The 23,403-nt window shown below is 43.4% G+C and overlaps 2 long non-coding RNA genes across 2 annotated transcripts; one reads left to right on the forward strand and one right to left on the reverse strand.

The window, feature by feature from the left end:
- LOC116780050 lies at window positions 1–22,850 on the reverse strand. Its single transcript, XR_004354293.1, has 3 exons — window positions 22,840–22,850; window positions 10,537–10,546; window positions 1–116 (listed from the first exon to the last, which is right to left on the reverse strand). It is a non-coding gene; the product is annotated as an uncharacterized LOC116780050 (long non-coding RNA).
- On the forward strand, window positions 17,583–19,920 carry LOC116780066. The gene is made up of 3 exons (XR_004354309.1): window positions 17,583–17,794; window positions 17,914–17,917; window positions 19,908–19,920. It is a non-coding gene; the product is annotated as an uncharacterized LOC116780066 (long non-coding RNA).
- Window positions 22,851–23,403: the final 553 nt, after the last annotated feature.

Below are 23,403 nucleotides of genomic sequence, written 5' to 3' on the forward strand. Positions count from 1 at the left end.
ACACTCAAAGAAGTTATGAGTTATTATATCCATGGACAGTGTCCCGGGCCATGCCACAAGCCTCCAACATCTCCTGGGCCTGCACAGAGTTCCTGTGAGGGACCTGGTAAACATAGCTCTTCTTGCCTTTTCAGGACTTGACACCTTCAGCAGCACTGGCAGGGGGGATGGGTCCAGCTGCCTCTTCCCAGCCTGCAAAAGTCCCCTGGCAATCCTAGAATGTGTAAATCATTAACCATTTCAGTCTCTGACAGCTCCATGTATCCTGGGTATTTCAAAGACCCAAAAGGACATTGGTGGGCTTTTGGGATAGCTGCTGTAGAGACAGAAGGGACTAAACAGTTAAATGCATTGCCTGACCTCTCAGAGAACTCTTCTGCTGTGGGACTGCTAAGGGTTGAAGAACAGTAGGTGGCAATGACCACCACAACAGTGCATTGTGGGCAATACTGCACGAACCTAGACTCTGTGATCTCCATCCGTAAGATGATCCGTGAACTGGAGAGCCAAGGGATGGTCAACAAGACTCACTCACTCTTCAACAACCCCATTTGGCCTGTGCATAAGCCCAATGGAGACTGACAGTGGATTATTGTGGCTTGAATGAAGTTACCCCATCGTTGAGTGCCACTGTGCCAGACATGCTGGAGCTTCAGTATGAACTAGTGTCTAAGGCAGTGAAGTAGTATGCCACCACTGACATTGCTAATGCGCTTTTCTCCATTCCTTTGGTAGCAGAGTGCCAGCCACAGTTTGCTTTCACCTGGAGGGGTGTGCAGTACACCTGCCCTAGGGGTGGAAACACAGTCCCACCATCTGCCACGGACTGATCTAGGCTACACTAGAGAAGGGTGAGGCTCCAGAACACCTGCAGTACATTGATGACATCATTGTATGGGGGAACACGGCAGAAGAAGTCTTTGAGAAAGGAGAGAAGATCATCCAGATCCTCCTGAAAGCTGGTTTTACCATCAAACAGAGTACGGTCAAGGGACCTGTCAGAGAAATCCAGTTCCTGGGAGTGAAGTGGCAGGACAGACACCATCAGATCCTGACAGAGGTAATCAACAAGATAACAGCAATGTCCCCACCAACCAGCAAGAAGGAAACACAAGCTTTCCTAGGTGCCATAGGCTTCTGGAGGATGCACATCCCAGAATACAGCCAGACTGTAAGTCCTCTCTACTTCGTAACACGCAAGAAGTGTGGGACCCCGAACAGCAACAAGCCTTTGAACAGATGAAACAGGCGATTGCCCATGCTGTAGCCCTTGGGCCAGTCAGGACACGACCAGAGGTGAAGAATGTGCTCTACTCTGCAGCTGGGGAAAATGGTCCTTCCTGGAGCCTCTGGCAGTAGGTGCCTGGGGAGACTCGAGGCCAACCACTTGGCTTCTGGAGCTGAAGAATGAAGAGGATGGCATATGAAGAGGAAGTAGAACAGGTGGTACGTGCTAAGGAAGCTCTACTATGCAACCAACTGCCAGAAGACAAAAAGCATTACACTATTTTCACTGATGGTTCACATCATAGGAACAAACCAGAAATGGGAAGCAACCTTATGGAGCCTCACACGACGGGTTGCAGAAGCCACTGAAGGACAAGGTGGATCAAGTCAAGTCGCAGAGCTTAGAGCTCTGGCTTTGGATATTGCCGGATGAGAGAAGTGGCCAAGACTTTACACTGACTCATGGATGGTGGCCAATGCTCTGTTGGGGGAGGCTGGACAGATGGAAGAAGACCAATTGACAACATAAAGGGAAACCCATCTGGGTTTCCGATATCGCTGCCTGGGTAGAGAAGCTGATTGTGAGAGTCCACAATTAACGGATCTTGATTGTGGACTCTCCGCTAGAGGTTTCCTGGAGAAGAACTCAGTTGCATGGTCCCCCTTCGGCAGGAGGAGAGAGTGACCAAGTTTCCTCTCTGTGTCCCAAGGCGAAAAGACCTTTATTTCGAAACTCCTGTGGTTTATATGGGCTCAGGGGGAGGGCAAGAAGAAGGGAGGTGATTGGGCCAAGGTCCGGGGGGGAAGGGAGTGACTTGAGGACTCTACTGACCAATGGGGGATACAGGAGGACTGTGTTCCAGTAACAGAACCAGGGACTGGGGAGAGGCGGGTGAAACAGCCTATCCTGCTTATGCAGGGGTGGAGTCCGCGATCAGGAAGGGGAGGCAATATGGTTCCAAAAGGGGCCGCGTGGGTCGGGGAAATTACACAACTCAGGGAGAACCTGTACAATAGAAAACACAAGTAGTTGTTTTTCTGCTTCACTTGATCCCGGGAAGCCGTTGCTGTAATGGACCCATTTCTAAAACTGTTCTTTCCAGGCTTCGTAATCCTGACGTTCGCCTACACACAATGTAGATGCACATGAGCCCAAAAACTGAGCAAATGAAGAACATCGCAACAATGAACAGGCAGACCGAACTGCCAAAATCAAAGTGTCTTAGATCTTGATTGGCAGGAGAAGGGAGACTTGTTCCTAACTCAATGGACCCATAATGCCTCAGGTCCTCAGGGAAGAGATACCACCTATAGGTGGGCACGAGACCGAGGGGTGGATTTAACCTTGGACAGTATTTCTCAGGTTATCCGTGGTTGTGAAACATGCTGCAATCAAGCAGGCTAAGAGAGTAAAGCCGCTGTGGTATGGTGGGAGATGGACCAAGTATAGATATGGAGAGGCCTGGCAGACTGATTACATCACATTGCCACAAACCCACCAAGGTAAATGCTATGTGCTTACCATGGTGGAAGAAACCACCAGATATCTGGAGACGCACTCTGTGCCTCATGCCACTGCCCGGAACACCATCTTGAGCCCTGAAAAGCAATTTCTGTGTTGACATGGCACCCTAGAGCAAATTTGGTCAGACAATGGGACTCATTTCAAGAATAGTCTAGTTACCACCTGGGCTAAAGAGCAGGGTATTGAGTGGGTATATCATATTCCTTATCATGCACCAGCCACTGGGAAGGTTGAACAGTGTAATGGACTGTTGAAAACTACTTTGAAGGCATTGGGTGGGGGGACTTTTAAGCATTGGGATCAACATCTAGCAAAGGCTACTTGGTTAGTCAACACTAGAGGCTCTGTCAACCAAGCTGACCCCTCCCAGTCAGAACCCCTTCACACTGTAGATGGAGATAAAGTCCCCGTTGTGCACCTGAGATGTATGTTAGGGAAAATGGTTTGGATTAGTCCTGCCTCAAGCAAAGGCAAACCCATTCTTGGGATTGTTTTTGCTCAAGGACCAGGTTGCACTTAGTAGGGAATGCAGAAAGATGGGGAAACACAGTGTATAACCCAAAGGGACCTAATTTTGGGGTAAACTATCCATAACACTGTACCTGTATATTTGTAAATGTGTACATAGTTGGAATATGTATATATATATATATATGTATGTGTATTGTTGGAAGGTTTAAATCTGATATAACTTGATGGTATAAAATATTCAGGGTGGATAATGTTGTAGTTTCAGTTAAATAGGAAAGATTTTTGGTGAATTATTTCATACCACCACGTGGTTCAGGGCATGGGGGACTGCCCTCCCCCCCCCTCCCCAGCTGAGTTGAGCCGGGGAGGGACTGTCCCCAGCATCTCGGGACCTGCAGGAACGGTGGGCCCCTGAAGTTTAGCATTGCAGGAACTCAGGAGATGGGGTAAAATCCCCAGTGCTTCCGGAACTCATTCTCTTGTTCCTGGGTGTAGTTGCCGAGGGAAAAGACCACTGCAACCCCTGTGCCGGCACTTCAAAGAGTTGCCCCGGTCTTGCCACCAACCTCCATTTTCCTAAGGACCACTCTAATATAACACACATAGAGCAAATGCTACCTGACCCTTGGAAGAAAAATTCACACCTAAAGCTAATGCAGGCAGTGACACTTATAACAAACAGCAGTAACTGCTGGATTTGTTCACAGTTTCCCACTCATTCTGATACAAGCATTCAAATGATGGGACTTCCAACACCGAACATATTCTCCAATGGTCTCCCTCTGATGTTTCTTTTAGAAGAAAAAACAGCCCAAACCCCCATAGATGCACAAATCCTGTCAGTGGAAATAGCAGTCATTGAGATCTCCTGTGTTCAAAAATGCCTAAAGGGACCAGGAGTAGCTTCTCACTGAAAAATGGAGTCACCTAATTGTAAACAAGGAATAATTGTAGGAGATTATACCAAGTGTAATTTAGATGTAACAGGAATAGGCATTTTAAATACACACTGGTGACCTATTCCACATAATATGGGATACTACTGGCTTTGCAGAGGTCAAGTTAGAAAAACTCTACCCCCTGGGTGGCAAGGAATATGCACCATTGGAGCTGTAGTACCAAAAGTAGATGTCATTGATATATCAGAATTACCCAGAGGACATCTACGATCTTTTATAACATGACACAAATTAATTTTAAATCTATTAACTGAGAAGTCCTCTGGATTCCACAAGTTTGTGAGAGGATTCTTACCATGGTTAGGAGTACCTGAATTAGAGAAGGCTATAGTGAACATATCCAGAGTTATCGAACAAATAGAAAACTGGACAAATGATGCAATTAGCACTTTGCAACAAGAAATTACCAACCTTTCAAAGGTAGTCGGTCAAATGGCTCTAGGTCTGCTTTTGGCTTCCAGAGGTGGTGTGTGCACACTCATCAACACCAGTTGCTGTGTATGGGCAGATCTGACTTTGAGAATTCAGATTGATTTGGAAGAAATGAGAAAGAACACCAGAATCTTTCATGAAATACAAAAAATCAAGGGGAAGATATATTTGACTGGATAACATCATGGATTCCAAATTTAAGTGTGATTGTAAGAAAACTGATTGGCATAATTATCATATTTCTGACATTAATGGTTGGTATATGAATTTTATTTCAAATTTGCAAAATAGGATGTAACGGGATGTGTAAATCTGACAAAAACCATTTTTTCTAAAAAGACCTCAAAAGGATGGATAGTTACTCTAACTTAAGTTTGTTTACATAGTGTTAAGAACCTTGATCAGTATTATTAAGGTACTAGATAATTTGAATAAGATAAGTTTTCGATTGTGTCAGGGTTTAGAGATGTAACAAGAACTAATAGTATTTGCAATGGAATTTACCACAGAAACTACATATATCTGAGCCAAGTGATTTAAAGGGACTAACCAAGCAAAGTAAAGAAACAACAAAGAAGGGAACTGAGGCAGCCAGCCAAGCAACACCAAGTTACTCTATAACCAGGTGAATTGTCCTGAAGAAGTTCATAAGGTGACCACTTAGAACTTTGGGGGCTCCAGACACAGACGATCACCAGAGACCCCCAATGAAGCCCCTCAGAGACCTTATAAGGATATGTATATGCTAATTAGTGTCGGGAAATGTCATGAATATGTAACAAGAATGCAGGGAACGAAACATTAATAAAATCATGTAATGCTGACATAGTGTGCACTTTGGTGAACTGATTCCCAGGGCACCTGATGTGCTGTGATCATGCAACGCATCATAATAAAAGAATGCCTGACTTCTAAAACTCACAAATTGAGTCTTAGAGGTTTCTTTAAAAGTCAATTTTAGGTAACAATTCTTTTTAATAATATGTTTTGTCTCAATAGTTTTGCAGTATGTATATGAGTTTTCCACAAGCATTACTTTGGAATGTTTGTACCTTCTCTCTGTTTACCACAGTGGGTGGAGAAGATTCCTCCCTGAATTCATATGATTATGGAATCAGGTTTGTGTACCTCCTCCTACCTCCTCAGAGCAAAGTACCCTGACTGGAGTAATATGCTGAGTAGGTAGGAATGATTTGAGTTTCATTACACCTCTGATTCCCCTGAGGTAACCAGGCTATTATGTTGTAGAATTTTTATATTTGTTAATGCTGAACTTCACTGAAGAACTGTATTAAGAAGCACGAGTGAAAGTGAAGGGAGTCACCAACCAATCTGTTGAACTCCTTCAATCACTGTCACCAAAAAGATGGGTTTCATGAACTCTTCTCCTGGATCCTGGTTTGCATCGCATCTTTCCTACAATTTTAAAACTCCTGATCTACACAAGCTGGTAACATCATGGGTAGAATGGCTTGTTTCGATTGTCACTCTGCCCTTATTACCCATGAACTATCACGTCTCAACATCGACATAGCTGCTCTCAGTGAAGTTCGTCTCCATGAGGAAGGCAACCTTAGAGAACATGGTGCCAGTTACACACTCTTTTGGTCAGGTAAACCCAGAACCGAAAGGCATCTCTCAGGAGTTGGCTTCATGATTAAAAACTCTGTTGTTCCTAAACTTGAAAATCTGCCGACAGGTCATTCTGATCGCATTATCTCTCTATGCCTTCCATTACACAACAAGCAACATGTTGTCCTCTTTAGTACATATGCCCCAACTCTCCAAGTTGACCCTACCGAAAAAGATAAATTTCACACTGACCTGTGCTGCCTTACCCAAAAGGTTCCTGCAGATGATAAGATCATTATCCTTGGTGATTTCAATGCCAGAGTAGGAAAGAATTTTGAAACCTGGAAAGGAGTATTAGGTAAGCATGGTGTTGGAAACTGCAACGATAATGGTCGCCTTCTGCTAGAATTCTGTGCAGAGCAACAGCTCACCATCACTAATACTATCTTTCAACAGAAAAATAATCTGAAGACAACCTGGATGCATCCCAGATCTAAGCATTGGCACCTCATTGATTATGTCTTGGTGTGACAGAGACATGTCCCCGATGTCCACCATACCCGTGTGATGTCTACTGCAGAATGCCAAACAGACCATCAACTGGTGCGCTGTAAACTTAACTTCAATCTTAAATTCAAACCTAAAAGGGACAGTATCCCAAGGAGGAGACTCCAAGTTAACAGTCTCCAATCAACCACAGTGAGAAACAAATTCCAGGCTAATCTTCAAACAAGACTTGATAACCACTCCACAGATTCTACAGATACCTCTCCTGAAACACTTTGGTACCATATTAAAAACAGCATCCTGCAGTCCTCTGAAGAATCCTTAGGGTTCTCCTTCAAGAAGAACTGGTTTGACGAAAACAATCAAGAGATCCAGGAACTGTTGAGGAAGAAGAGATCTGCTCACCAAGTACACCTTGCACTGCAATCCTGTCATGTAAGAAAAGCAACCTTTTGTCTTGCATGCAGCAAGCTCCAACAGAAACTCTGTGACATCCAGAACAAGTGGTGGATCAATCTAGCTGAAAAAACTCAATTATGCGCAGATACGGGTGATCACAGAGGATTCTATGAGGCCTTGAAAACAGCATATGGACCTACATACCAGGTCCAAAGCCCTCTACTCAGCGCAGATGGTCAAATGCTTCTGACAGATAAAACCTCCATTCTGAATCTACGGTCTGAACACTTTCATACTCTTTTCAGTACCAACCATGTAGTTCAAGACTCAGCAATTCAGTACACTACACAACAACTGGTGAAGAATGAATTGGATACTGCCCCTACTATGGAAGAAACTCTTAAGACCATTCAGCAGGTGAAAATTGGCAAGGCAACTGGGGTGGATGGTATTCCACCTGAAGTCTGGAAGTACGGGGGCCAAGCACTCCATGCTAAATTCCACAAGTTTGTGGTGCGCTGTTGGGAACTAGGCAAACTACCATCAGACCTTCGGGATGCAGTCATCAGACTGCTCTAACTACCATGGTATTACTCTGATCTCCATTGCTGGAAAGATCCTGGCAAGAATACTTTTGAACAGGCTAATACTTGCTATAGCAGAAGGAATTCTTCCTGAAAGCCAATGTGGTTTCAGAGCCAACAGGAGTACCGCAGACTTGGTGTTTGTTCTCAGACAACTGCAAGAGAAGTGTAGGGAACAGAACAAAAGTCTCCATGTAACCTTTGTTGATCTCACCAAGACTTTTGATACTGTGAGCAGAAAAGGTCTATGGCAGATTTTGGAATGTTTAGGATGTCCCCCCAAGTTCCTTAAAATGATCATCTCACTCCATGAGGATCAGCGTCGCCAAGTCAGATATGGCAATGCACTTTCAGAGCCCTTTCTAATATCCAGTGGTGTGAAACAAGGTTGCGTTCTTGCACTAACCCTATTCAGTCTTTTTCAGCATGATGCTCCAAAGGGTCACAGCAGATCTCGATTAAGAAGATGGTATCTGCATTCGATATGGTACTGATGGAAGCCTACTCAACCTAAGGCGACTGAAGGCCCATACTAAGACCTTAGATCATCTTGTCCGGGAACTACTTTACGCTGTTGACACTGCTCTCGTCGCTCACACAGAAGTAGTTCTGCAGCATTTAACATCCTGCTTTGCTGAGGTTGCTGAACTTTTTGGGTTGGAAGTCAGTTTAAAGAAGACAGAAGTTCTCTATCAACCGGCACCTCAGGAAGTCTTCCATCATCCCCATATCACCATTTGTGAATCAGAGCTCAAATCAGTCCAGCAGTTTAATTACCTAGGTAGCATCATCTCCTCAGACGGTAAGATTGACGGAGAGATAGACAACAGGTTAGCAAAGGCATATAGAGCTTTCAGAAGACTCCATAAAAGAGTATGGCGAAATAAACACCTGAAGAAAAGTACAAAGATCAGTATTTACAGAGCCATAGTGCTGTCTACTCTCTTATATGGATCTGAATCATGGGTCATTTACTGCCACCACCTGCGACTCCTAGAACACTTCCATCAGCGCTGTCTCCGTACAATCCTAAATATCCACTGGTCAGATTATGTAACTAACACATCTGTTCTAGAACAGGCAGCACTTATGAGTATTGAGGCCATGTTGCTGAGAACACAGCTGCGTTGGGCAGGATATGTCTCCAGGATGAAGGACTACCACCTCCCCAAGATCGTGCTCTATGGTGAACTTGCCACTGGGTGCCGCAAGAGAGGAGCCCCAAAGAGGAGATACAAGGACTCCCTGAAGCAACATCTCAGCCTTGGCCACATTGATCTTCATCGTTGGTCTACCCTGGCCTCCAATCGGGAGGTCTGGGTACACACTATCTATAACGCTACTTCTTCCTTTGAGAACGCATGCAGGATCACCATCGAAGAGAAAAGACAACACAGAAAGAATCATGTCCTGCCGATACCATCCAAGGAGTCTTTCTGTTGTACCTTTTGCAACCGATCTTGTCTATCTCGCATTGACCTCTTTAACCACCAGCGCGCCTGTGGCAAATGTGTGTAGAACCATTCCCAAATCTTCGTTCGCAAAACCTAACCACGATGACAGGACATATATGAACGTAGTACCTAGCCCAACATGAGGATACTAACCATTCCAAAAATCCATAAATTGAAATAACAATGTTTCTTGCAAAAACCAGTAATTCATTCCATATTATGCTCTGTTTAATATTGCTAACTAAATTCTGACTGATTTTTATAACAACTTCAAGTATAAATTTTAAGTGTAATGTATAATTATAATATAACCAACACCCTTTTAAACTACATGAGTCAAGACAGTAAGTTAGACTTTGATGTATCTCAACATACTTAATGATAACACACACATATACAGTGGATATTTTTATAGCATGGAGGCAAGAAGTAGCTGCATTACCACTTCATGAGGTAAAGATGATTGACTGCAGTCAAGGAGGGGACTGTGGCAGGATGTTCTATCCCGATAAGGCCTAGAATCCAGTCAGAGAAATGCAAACAATGCAAGCTATCATGCAAGCTATCCGTGGTGAGTTACCGCTGGTGTCAAGGTGCTGTTTTGGTGTTGAATTACGCTAAAAACAGCCTGGTTCACCAAACTTCAAACACATATCCTGCTTTTTGAAGTAGGATTTGACAGATAAGCTGCTTGCTCACCTGTAAATCTATGACTAGCAGTCCATCACTATAACTATAAAAACCTAGTCCAACTTTCATATGGCAGACTCTTCCACATACTTTTTTGGAGTGTGTGGAGTTCTCCCTTGAAGCAGGGACGCCACTTCATGGTTACTCCCCAGGGGTTAAGTGAGAGATCCGCCCATTATCATCGTGTGGTGAGTTATACCAATCTCTATGTAATGATTGTTTCTTTTGCTAATTTTGATACAATTGCTTTAATATAATTACTTTGATACAGTACACTATGCTATTTTATGCTATATTATACTCTACTAGTAGGTTTTTAGCTTTTACACTGTGTAGTAAATAATTCTGATTAAGATCTTTCGTCTGTTTATTTGTCTGTTCATTTACCATAATAGATAATTCATTTTATATAAATATATCTGATTTGCCATCATTAAAACCTGCGGGACAAAGTAGTTTAATCATACCTCTATAATTCCTTAAATTTAAATCATTGATGTAATCTGAGGCTAAGATTGGATTCAGCTGCACCCAGGTTCCTCTCTGAGAAGGAGTTTAGAAAGCAAGGGGGTCCTTTCTGCACCTCATGGCTCAACAGCAGGGCTTCTTTAATAACTTTTGTCTAAGCCTTCCACTGCTCCCACGACAGTCCCTTTCCCCCTTCCGGTCTAGTTTAAAGTTTTATCAATGAACCCTGCTGGCTCCTGTGCTAGAACTCTTTTTCCCCTCTGAGAAAGATGCATCCAATCAGGTGTCAGTAGACCAAGTGTTGAATAGATCATCCCATGGTCAAAAACCCCAAAATTTTGAACAACCAATAACAGATAGTAATCAGAGGGCCTTACTAGACTGGAGAGTTTTCCAGTAATGTCCTTTACCCAAGCTCCTAGGAGACAGCAGACTTCCTTCAGAGTTGTGTCTGATCTGCACATCGGGCCCTCCACTCCTCTTAGAAGGGAATCTCCTATTACAACTACCCTTCTTTTCCTCTTAACAGAGGAGGTCATGATGCAGGGGGCAGACTGTGTTGCCCTAGGTGGCCCCTCTGTCCCAGCCTCACCTCATCAGTTGACTGTCCTTTTAGTTCCAGGGCCTCATACCTGTTGTAAAAGGTGCCAGTCCTGCTTGTCATTGTCAAGTTTTCAGAAGGAGGAACTTTCCTCCTAATATGGGCAGTAACCAGTTTCCAGTCTCCATGTTCAACAGACCCTTGACTAACTACTCGACAGGGTTTCAAGTCCACCTGCATCTCCACTACAATGGAGGTTTAAGGCTCCTGAGACTGTAGCATCTCTGAGAATATCCTATCAATCCCTCGCTCATTTTCTCGAATACTGCATAGCATATTCACTTCCTCCCCTAGTTCCTTCACCTGACTACACAGCTCATCAACAACAGCACACCTCCTACAAAAGGAATGATTGTTGGTCCCAACCTCAATCATGAGTCTATTCACTACCTGACGGGGTTCTGGGCTGCTGACCAGGTGTCCCTGAGCTTGGAAACCCCCTGTACAGTTCGATCTAATGCTCAGCCCCAGACTTACCTCAGTAGCTACTGCTGCCTCCTCGCCTACTTCCTCCCACCCCCACCTTCTTCCCAACTTCACTCCTGACTCTTCTACCTCCTCCACTGAGAGGTGCTGGGGGGTGGAGGACAGGAATTGTGGTCAGTTCATTACGTGTTGTGTCTGCCACTTTTCCCTCCTCATGCTTTTCCCCTGCTCCAGCGTGAGGTCCCCACCACAGGATAAAGTCCTTCACGAACTTCTTCAACATAGGTCCTTCCCACAAGTTGCAGTTCTTCACAATCTGCTCTAGCACAGGTCCTTTCAACAGGGTGCAGTCCTTCAGGAACAGACTGCTCCAGTGTGAGTCCTCCACAGGGTCAAAGGTTTTGCCAGAAAACCCGCTCCTCTGTGGGCTTAAAATATGGACTGTACTTCTGTGGATGAGTGCACAAATAACGTCTGTATAGTAATAATGTTTATATCTTAATTGTAGCAAGATATTACCATATTTTTAAAATAGACTCTAATGGTGGTGGTAACTTCATTTTTTATTTTTTTTTCCCCAGTAAAAAAACACATGGTGTGTCTCAGCATAATTTGAACCCAGTTTTTCCCACAGCACTAAATTCAACTTGGTGAGTACAGGCCTAATTGTAGTAGTTTCTCCATTTATCCGTTAGTTAGGAGCATACCTTCCTTTTACATATACATATCCTAATTTCTGTAACCTGCATATGTAAAGAACCAACTGGTTCTATATAAGCAGTCATTACAAGATAGATGACCATGCTGGATTTTGTAGCATTATTTGCAACTGTGAATAAGAGCTATGGAGGAGAAAAAGGATTTTGCTCAATGCTGAGTTTTTGTCTGACGCTTTTTAAACAATGCATTATCATGTATACTTCTGCATTAGTAAACAACTCTTCTACTTAAAATAAGAATTTTCCAACCATGTTTCCTTATGAGTTCTCAGAATGCATTACTAAAAATGTATAAACAATGTGGTAAACACGAAATGTGATTTTCCACACCTCCAACCTGTGGAAAACCATTTGTAAACAAAATGAACTAATATATATAAAAAAATAATTAACTGATGTTGAAATAGTAGGGCAAGTGCATGAAATTTTTATAACTCTTTGTTTTATGACCAAAATCTAAAAAAACTGTATAGGGTGAGATTGATGGTCCATATAATTCAGTATTCTGTCCCTGAAAATGACCAGTAGTGGGTGCCTAGTGTAGCATGACAAGCATATTTTCCTGAGATATTTTTTTCAACAGTCTCTCACTCATGAACCCCCTAATCCAGAGTTTGTACCTTTGCACTGATTAGTCCCTGATGGAAATTAAGAAAGTACAACAATTGGACTAGACTTACAACAGAAGGTTTTGTCAACATAAAATATCAGCTAAAAATTTGATTGTTGTGTACTATCTTTCATTCAGGGGTTATTAAATTTATATTTGCAGAACAAATTTCTTGTAATATAAGTTGTATTCCTAGTAAAGTAGTTCACTGTTATTGTTATCCCTTTCTAATACAAAATAGACCTTATTCAGGATGCTCTCTGGTTTAAAAGATATAATATGCTCACAATCACTAGTGAAGTACAGTTAATGCCATAATCCATTCATGTTCCCATATAAATTATTTTTCTAAAAAAAAACCAGAAACCAACCCACAAAAATACGTTATTCTATTGTTGCCTAAAAATCAGGAGCAAAAAAACTCACCAGGTTAATTTAGTAGAGATATGATAGAGTGCAGGTCTTTAATGAAGGCCTTCTGGCCATGGGAGTACAGAAAAGGGGCACGCACTGTGTCCAGTGGTTCTACAATTTAATAGTATTGTCTACCAGAACTATCCACCCTCCAGATCCTCCCCAGATCTGCCCCCTGCATGCCTCTTCGAAATTGAGTCAGGGGATCCCAAGACCCCTTTCTTCCTCATCTTCCCCTTCTTCACACCACATACTGTCTTTGGACCTTCTCCAAGGTTCCAGGCTTGAAGGTTGTTTTGGCTATGATGGTATGTTGTTGTTCAGGCCTGGGGTGCAAATGTTCTTAAACAGAAGGTGTTTACTACAGTTCTGCCTTGAAAAGGAACCTAAACTAGCCTAAAGAATTTAGAAAACTCAGTATGAAATGGGGAAATAGGGTTTAGTGAGTGTTAACTACCATTCTAAAGTGTGAGAGACTATACAATTATACTAAAAATCTATATTTACTTCACAACTACTTTAAAATCTACAAAAAACTAAAAATCCTAAAAATTCTGAGGCATCACTATTCAAGCACTAAAATCAACTAATTTAACCTACTAACTGAACATTTATAAGTAATATTAGAGCAATCATAATAATATTGTTTAATGCTTGTTTGGATACAGAATTCATAGCAGTACTAAATAAAATAATAATTATGCCAGGCATCCGCCGGGCGTGCTGTGTGGCCGCCGGCGGGGATTGCACCCTCGTGGGAGAGGAGAAGGGGAGCTTCGGAGCACACAGAGGTTTGCCGGTCCGGTTTGGGGGAGGGGAGGGGTGTCGGGCGGGCTGTGGGGGTCCTCAGAATGGCAGGAGGGCGGGTGGGGCAGTCCTGTATGGAGTGTCACAAGTGAGCAGTGCGAGGGAAGATCTGTGGAAACACGGTGGGAGGAGGATAAGGTCAGAGTGGATAGTGGGTTCTTCTGGGGGGTTGGGGGGTTTTGGCCAGGCTGGGGCCATGGGAGGTACCCGAGCCCTGGGTGAGTGCGGGGACCGGATCAGTTTGCTTTTGGCTCACCTGTGGCTACTGCCCAAGTTCGGTTTGTTTTGGATTTATTTCCCTGGGTATTTCCCTGGAATTGAGTATAGATGGGTGGCAGAAAAGTAGGGAGTGAAAGCCTTGCCCTAACCGTTTCAGTGGGAAAGAAGCCTGTGTACCCCTATGCAGTTGTGAGCTATGCTGGCGATGGTACGTGCCTTCGGTAGGGTCTCCCATGCCAGACAGGTCAAAAACGAAGGGTCAGATAAAATATGTCCATGGGCAGGATGAGCTCGCTAGCCTTCTGGCAGTCATCCTAGAAGGACAACTCTAACTCCAAACCCGGGCAGATGGAGCTCGCTTAGCCCTGTAAGGCTATCCATCTAAGAGAAGGATACTCTAATTAAACCTTTGTCCTGAGGACCTCGCTGCCACCGTCCAAGCTTGCTTGGCCCTGGCAGATGAACCTTAGGATTAAAGGGTGGGTCCAGTTCTGCGCATGTTGCGTCTCACCTAAAAAATCCACTGCGCAGGTTCGAATTATGCCATTATTTTGAAATATATTTTTAAGAACTGTTAATTTCAATAAGGGTAGAGAGTACCATTTTATGGAAAATCTGGTTTAGGTTAAAAAAATAAATATACAGAACTAGTTATATTACCAAGAACAAGTACCTCATTTTCAAGGACTTATGAAGAATTTAATCTTGTCTTCCAGTTTCTCACTTTCTTGTTGCATAATGCTAATACTTTACATGTTTTGCTTACTTGAATTGTAAGAATATTAGTTTACAATTCTGAAGAGAGTTGAGGTTGCTAATTTCACAAGATAGAGATTACCAGAATGCAGCACTTTTCCATCATGTTTCTTCCTTGCTTAAGGCTTTTGAGTGATGACTGAGAAGACAATAGTGGGAGCAGAGGAGTTTCTGCCCTAAGAAAGCATTTGAATGGCATAACTTTTTCTTTTTTAAACAAATTTAAAAAAGATTAATTATTTTATATTTACTTCCTGATATTTTGATGCCTAAAATGGAAGAAAAAATATCCAAACAATATTAGTATAGATAAGATAGCAGCTCTTTAATGAAGGCCTTCAAGGTGCTCACAGTGCATAGGCGCACACCCATGTCCAGGGTGTCCAGACTAGGACTTCCCTGTAATTACTGTCATTGACTGTGTGTGGCATTCTCTCAGTACACCAGTTAAGATGGGAGAATTTTTTCCTACCCTGCAGACAGTAAAAATTACTGACCCCAGGGGAGAGAAATGGGTAATTGCAGTGTGGGAGAACTGAATTTACAGAAAACAGAAAAACACAGAGGATAGAGGAAATCAAAGCATCAAAGATGTAGCAAAACATTTTTGTAAAGGGGTTGTGTAAGGGCAGAAGACAGTGCCAAGTTTTTGGGTACGTGGACAGAATAGGAAGCAAAAGTTGGAGATGTGTAGGAGGGAGGCAAGAGTTAGGGGTCAGGTAGACAGAGAAGAGGAAATTTGGGTATGTGGAGGTGTAAAGAAGAGAAAGGACAGGAGAGTTAAAGTGAAAAATGTGACTAGATGTGAGAAAGAATCTGAGCATGAACTATAAGAGGACAGTAGACAGGCAGAAACTGAAATCTATGACACTGGAAACTTGTGGAGATGGAGAAAAAGAGGTTTGGTGGTATGGCAGAAAGGTACAGGCAACTAAGTTGGGGGTATAGTGCCTATGAGACTTCAGATTGTATGCAGTAGTATTTCTAAAATATCCTTGCAGTCACTGGGTGAAATAGCATATTTTTTCCCATCATCTGTCTTGGTTTACTGACAAATCAGAGGCAGGACTTCTGATGGAATAGAAACACTCCCCCACCCCCCCAAATTACAACAATTTTTGAAATTACGAGGCGTTCAAGTGAAGTATGAAAATTAATAATAGTTTTACTAAAAACAGAGAACAAAACAGAACAAAACAAAACCCAAACAATAACAGAAAAAACATCACATAAACCCACTGTTTCAGTTCTGTGTCACAGCAAGGTCTGACAGGGTCATGTGATCGCAATGTAGCCGGAGCAGACCTGCAGGCATCAGAGGCACTGTCAGCCCTCAGAACATGATGGTCACCATGGCAACGGGAGAGCTCCTATCCAACACAGGAGCTACAGAACTGGAATGTGTGGATGGCAGCAACGGTGGCAGCTGCTACCAGAGCGGCAAAGAAACGACACGACTCTGAACAGTGGGGAGGCGGCAGAGACTGCTGCAGTGGCACAACTTTGGGCGGCAGGGATAGCTGTTGTGGCATAGGCACTATGGCACAGAGGTACAACCCAGTCGAGCAGCAACAGTAGGAGGGGCAAATGGCCAGAGACCCAAATCATGACGAGAGAGAGAGAGCAACCCGACTGCTCCTGCCCTTGCACCCCCCCCCCCCCGGAACCAGATAGAGAGAGTTCCATTCCTGCTAGCAAGTTTTATGCTATTAAGTTCTTGCAGTATTTCCTGGCAGGACCCTTCATACCTCTCCACCCCCTCCCTGCGGAGAGAGAGTAGAGGTGTACCCCTGTTGCGACCTGCCCCAGAAAAAGGGGGGAGTAACCCAGGTTCTTATTAATAAATCCCTTGGGGTGGATTAGAGTGAAACGACACTGAATAAATAATCAGTGTTTGAAAACATATATATGTGGGGTTTATTTTAGAACAATTTTGTTTTAAAGGTAAACAGGTATGTTGTCATTTTGGGTGTTATCATCTATATCTATCATCTATAGCAATATGGCATAAAGATAACCTTTAGGGAAAATGCATAAGGGAGAGAAAGGGAAAGACAGGGTAAGGGAGAGTAAGGGAAAGAAAGGATAAGGGTATATAGTCACCACCCACTGGATCCAGTGATGGAACTTGATAGTTGTAGAAGCGATGGTCTTGATCCGCTGGGGGTGGGAGAGGGAAGCTGTAATGGGTTGAGATTGGCCCGCCTGAGAGCTGGGGGGCTCAGAGGTGATTGGGTGCCAGGGAAGTGTTCCCTGGAGAGCCAATCACCACTCATCTTGTTCGCTTCTGTTGAAAAAAATCATATATACACAAACACTGGAAGCTGTTGGCAATTTTCTGTTGGTGTCTGCTGCTGCGTGTAGGTGTAGAAGGCCAGGAGGTGGCTGGACCTCCTTCTTCCCCCCTTCGGAGGGGGAATGGGAGCCCTGCGGCCCCCCAACTCTACCTAGACCGGAGTTAGAGGCAGCATTTGGAGTGTTTGTGAGGGACGTGACTCACAACACCAGAGGTAAGAGGGAGGAGGCTAGGCCCTCTTCCCCCCTCCGCAGTTGCGGGATGCTTGGGACAGTGTATAACTGGACTGAACTGCCTGTGGCCAAGGCTAGGGGGCTTTTTTCCCCCCCCACTGCATTGAGGCTGGTGGGGGGTGGATTTTAAGGCTCAACGTTGGAGCAGAGCCAAAGTGGACGGGTTAAATACAGCTCGGTGACAGGGGAAGAGAAACACCCCAGGTAAAATTAGAGACGGACCGGAGAGAGGCCCAGAGGATGTCCTTCACAGTGATTTAAACGCAGGACAGCCGAAAACCTGGAGGAGGAATGAAATTCCAGGACACATATGTTGATAAACTGACTACACTACAGCAACCTATGAAATGAGGTATGAGAGGACAGACTCAAAGTTATCTTCTTGGACTTCATGAAGAAGAAAGAACTGCAGCAAACATCTGAAGGTTGGTGGGGGAGTGTTCAGGGCCCCCGAACACTCCCACGAGAGAGAGACTGGTTGCCTATCAGCCTGAAAAGGCTTTTCCTGGACTAATTGAGGGAGAAGCTTCGAAGGGACTGATAGAAGTGTAATATATATATATATAGTTACTTTTAGCTTGTATAGTATTTATTTGTGTAAATAAAATGTATATATGCTTCCCCCTTCCCCTATAGAAGCCTCTGGCCTAAAAGTTTTCTCTTCGGTGTTGAAATAAATTGTGGGAAGGGGTGGGGGAAGCCTGGAAATTGGATTTTGGATTTCTAATGTGGCTCAAACTGCCACAGAAGCCCACACACTCAAAGAAGTTATGAGTCATTATATACTTCCAGAATGCCTTGTACCTGCCTGGGGCAGAGAGTTTTACCATGGATAGTGTTATGGGCCATGCCATGAGCCTCCAACATCTTATGGGCATGCACAGAGTTCCTGTGAGGGGCATGGTAAAAGGGTTTTTTCCCGCCTTTCAGGATTGGTGGGGAGATGGGCTTTGACGGACCATGCCACAAGCCTCCAACGTCTCTGACAGCCCAGGTCAGATGCGCAGTGTTCATGTGAAGGGCACAGTAGAAATGGTTCTTCCCGCCTTTTTTAGGGCTCGACCCCTCAACAGCACTGGCAGGGGGATGGACCCCGCTGGGTGAGCAACCTCCTCTTCCCAGCCTGCAAAAGTCCCCTGGCAATCCTAGAATGTGATGCCTCAGAGCTTTTTGGATTTTTTAACTTTTGTAGATTTTAGAAGTAGTTGTGTAGTAAATATAGATTTTAATGTAGCTGCATTGTATCCCTTACCTTAACATAGTAGTTTACACATACCCAACCCTATTACCCCATTTCTTATCAATCCCTCTAAATTCCATTAGCGTGTTTAGTCTTCTTTTCAAGGTAGAATTGTAGAAAAACACCTCTGTTTAAGAACATCACACCCTAGGCCTGGACCAGGAGATATCACACAGATAAAGCAACCTTCAAGCTCAGAACTTTGGAGGAGTTCCAAGGACTGTACGTGCTGTGAAGAAGATGAAGGTGAGAAAGAAGGGGTCCCAAAGACCCCAAACCCAATTCCAGAAGGGTCGTGTCGGGGGGCATAACTGGGCAGGACTGGGGGCTGGATAGATCTGGGATTGGATGGACCTTACTATAAAATCATAGAACCACTGTCTGGGTGTGTGTGCGTCGTGTATTCCCCTGGACCTAAGGCCTGATTAAAGGACCCGCTCTTTTTATCTTATACACTAAATTGGCCTGAAGTCTTTTTCTCAGCGGTCTCTTTAGGCAACAAATGAGTAAATTATTAACCATTTCAGTCTCTGACACCCCCACTGAGAAGTAAGATAACACACAGGTACCCCCAAAAATGCCAGACAGTGGAAGTTCAGGAGAATTTATTCCAAAAATTGAGAACAATAGACTTACAAGGAAAAACTGCACCAGTGCTGGAAAAAGCACTGGGTCTGAGAAAGACACACCTCCTGTTCTCTTCCAGGCCTCTTATCTTCTCTGTCCGAGCCCCCCCCAGGCCCTGTCTGCTGCACCTGCCTGTAACATCTGTTTATCTCTGCACATAACAGAGAAAGAGAACCTGCATCTTTCTCTAGAATGCAAAAGGAGATGGAAAAGAAAAACATCCAACTATTTTAGAGAAAGGAACTCTTAGGCAGGAAAGACTTCCGAAGTGAAAAAGTCCTAACTCCTCATTACAAATTCTTCCAGAAGGGTATCTACCCTTACACTCGTGCTCTCCAAAACCACATGATGATATGAAAAAATTCAACAAGACAATCTTCTTCATTTAGCTAAACCATAACATTATCCACCCCGAATTTTTCCATGCCATCATGTTATATCAGATTTAAGCTTTCCAACTATACACATACATGCATATTCCAATTATATACATGTTTACAAATACACACATACAGGCACAGTGTTATGGACAGTTTACCCAAAAAATCTATTTTCCTGTTAAGAGTACTAAAAAAATTCTTATCTTGATTTAAATAAGATCTGTCCATTTGAGTCAGTCCATTTCCTGCTACCAACAAAATACTTCTTAAAATAAATTTCACATTAGCTAGGGCAACTGCAGAGTGAGTAGTCAGAAGACTACCTACCCAGTCAGCATGTCTTTATGAAAGCATCCTGGCTTGTATTAGTGTGGCCAGCAGGACTAGGGAAGTGATCATTCCCCTTTACTCTGCCCTGGTGAGACCACACCTCAAATCCTGTGTTCAGTTTTGGGCCCCTCACTACAGGAAAGACATTGAGGTGCTGGAGCATATTCAGAGAAGGGCAACGAAGCTGGTGAAGAGTCTGAAGCACAAGTCTTATGGGGAGCAACTGAGGAAACCAGAGTTTTTTTAGCCTGAAGGGGAGACCTTATTGCTCTCTACAGTTTCCTGAAAGGAGGTTGTAGGAAAGTGGGGATCAGTCTCTTTGAGGTACCAAGCCATAGGACAAGAAGAAACGGCATCAACTTGCACCAGGGGAGGTTTAGATTGGATATTAGGAAAAATTTCTTCACTGAAAGGGTGGTGAAGCATTGAAACATGCCAACCAGGGAAGTGGTAGAATCACTGTCCCTGGAAGTGTTAAAAAACCATGTAGGTGTGGTGCTTAGGGACATGGTTTAGTGGTAAACCTGGCAGTGTTAGGTTAATGGTTGGACTTGATGATCTTGGAGGTCTTTTCCAACCTTAATGATTCTATGATTCTAAGAGAACAGTCACTAAAGTCTCATGCTAGAAGAAATAGAGGATATGTTATTTTCTACACCTGAAGATGGAGATTTATTAGACCTTTTAGCAAATAATTTGATTTTACAATACATTACCAGGAATTAGTGAGATTGGCTATGGTTTTTTTTTTATGTCCTTAGTCTACTTTGAAAGATTTTGAAGTGGGCCTTTATTACAGTTACAAAACTGTTTAAAAGAGCATTGCCCTCATAAAATGAGGGTGACAGGTGGAATGTAGCAAGGCTAACATGAAAGGTAATAGAAAAATCCACTACTTAAATTGAGTAAATGGATTTCTCTACTTCCTAGGACTGTTCTTTTATGTTAGTATAGCAGTAATTAGAGAGAAGAGGTTGCTCTGCAAATTGGCTCTGTCAACCATCTTTTTACTGTGTAAAACATAAAAAAATGGCTCCTAAGCAATCCACTTCAACTTTCAGTCTACAAATTATCAGATTAGAGCACTTCTGAAATGTTTTCCTGAGATTAACTAAAAGGAGACTATATTTGTATCAATAAGGAGATTATGGTTAAGGTAAATCTTACTGTGTTAGCAACAAAGGTGTGAGAAATATCTCTAATTAAAATTTCGGAGATGGTCAAATAAAGTGAAACAAAGAACTTTATTAACAGCGCACTGGGTGCACCAAACTTGTGACCAGGTTCAAGTACCCCTGAATGGGAGGGACGAGTACTTTTAAGACCCTTTGATTAGCATAACCACTCCCTCGCTCCTCCCATGCCAGACCTCGTTCTTTTCTTCCTTAAAAGGCAATCTTTGCCTTCTGGCACAGTCCATTGGTTGTCTTCATCCACCTATCAGTTTGTTTCCCTGCCCCTGGCCGCATGGTTCCCTGGCAGTGAGCCCAGGCTGGTCTCACCACCTTACATTCTTCCCGACTCGCCTTCGCACTGTAACAATAAGCAAACAGAACAGTAAGTAACAATAAGTAGCAGTAAGCAGGCAGAACTATAAGCAGCATTAGGCAACAATGAGCAGCAATAGGTAATCTCAAGCAGAACTGTATGTAGCAGCAGGTAGGCAGCAGCAATAAGCACCTTCAAGCAGAACCACAAGCAGTCCATCAGTCCACAACCACAAAATGGCTCCCCAGTCCTTCAAACAAAATCGCTCCCAGGTGCCCCGGCACGAGGTAACCCCTGCTTGTAATAAAACCATCTTAATTATTTCCTGCAAAGGGACTACATTATTACTGCAGAGTTCTTAAAAAAATTGATTAATGGTTTAAAAATAATTAGTCCACCTTTCAGATGTAATAGTGTTCTCTTGTTTAATTAAGAAATGATGCATCACTTTACCATAATAGTAAAATAGTTAATTTTTTGAAAAACAAACTTTCCTTACCAACAGATACTAAGTCACTTCTTAATTACAGCTTGCCTCCCTGTCTTTAGCATTTGTCTCCTTTGAGACCTAGTGTGACTTCTGCTTCTTTGGACAATAATATTTTGTATTGAAACTTCGTGATAGTCAACAGTTCCCACAACTTGTCAGAATCATTGTGATCAGATGATAAAACTGGGAGTTGGTAAATGTGATTTCTACAGCAGCCTACAAGTATGACAGTGGGAAATTATTTAACTTTGGTACCATATTTTCTGTAATACATAGGCAGATGTTCATGATTAGAGTATTGTTAGGTTGTGCTGGTTTAAAAGAAAACTGGTGGGAGAAATGAACCCCACTCAACTGCCTCCTTTTGATAGCAGAGGAAGAAATACCAAGAGAGAGTACAAGTCAGAGTTACAATTTACTAAAGAAAGTGCAATAAAATACAACAATGCAGAGGAACTGGTTTAACCAACAAAGGCAGAGTATAACCTGGCCCCCTAGGACAAAAAACCAAAATGGTGTCAGTTCCTGTGCTGCAAACCACACAGTCTCCCCAGAGGCAAATCAAAAAGAAAAACCTGGGAAACTTTATCATCCGAATCAGGAATTACCTGCCTTTATGCCAACCCCCAGCAATGGTGGTGCGGGTACAGTGTGTCTTGGTGGGGGGAGTAAGCGGCAGCATGATCCGGGGTGGCTCCCTCCCTCACCTGTAGATCTTGAGACTTGGTTGTTGCAATTTCAATGTTCCTTGGTTGAAGTGATGGATCCATCAAGTGGTGGGGAAAAGTTTCCCCAACACACGGTCCATCCTAGATTATATTATGTTTAGGCTAGGTGGAAATGCCCTGGTACCATGCCGGGACGGGGACCGTTACACTGGACGATGTAATACTGGACATTTTGGGAGTCTTTGACACCTTCAAAGAAGTTACAGCTGCCTATTACATCAGTTACATCCATTATGACCCATTACTGCCCATCAGCAGAGATGAATACCTTCAGGTTACATATGAATGCCCTGGTGCTTCCTCAGAGGGGAGTTATCACAGTTGAATCATTTGTGTAAGGAAAAAAACCCCACTATCCCACCTTGCAGGATTTGCTTCTTTCCTTATCTTGTTTAACACTCAGCTTGTAGCCTGATCCAACAGATAACAATACAACCAAGGGAGACCTTGAGCATATCAAGAATGACTGCATGGCTCTGGGGAATTGAGGACCAAGGGCATGAAGGCCCAGGTTGCATCTCATTTATCCTGTTGGTGAAGGGGGAAGGTTTGGAAAGGAGCTGATGGACCCTGCAGGTCAACACCTGGTTGTACAGCTTGTGTCATGGACAGGGGTTTGACTTTTATGACCCACTTTGTGGACTGAGAACTGCTAGGAAGAGATGGGATCCACCTAGCAAAGTAGTGCAAAAGCATCTTTGTCAACAGGCAGGCCAACCTGGAGAGGAGAGCTTTAAACTAAGAATGATGT

Source organism: Chiroxiphia lanceolata, chromosome W (assembly GCF_009829145.1).
Source record: "Chiroxiphia lanceolata isolate bChiLan1 chromosome W, bChiLan1.pri, whole genome shotgun sequence".
NCBI lineage: Eukaryota > Metazoa > Chordata > Aves > Passeriformes > Pipridae > Chiroxiphia > Chiroxiphia lanceolata.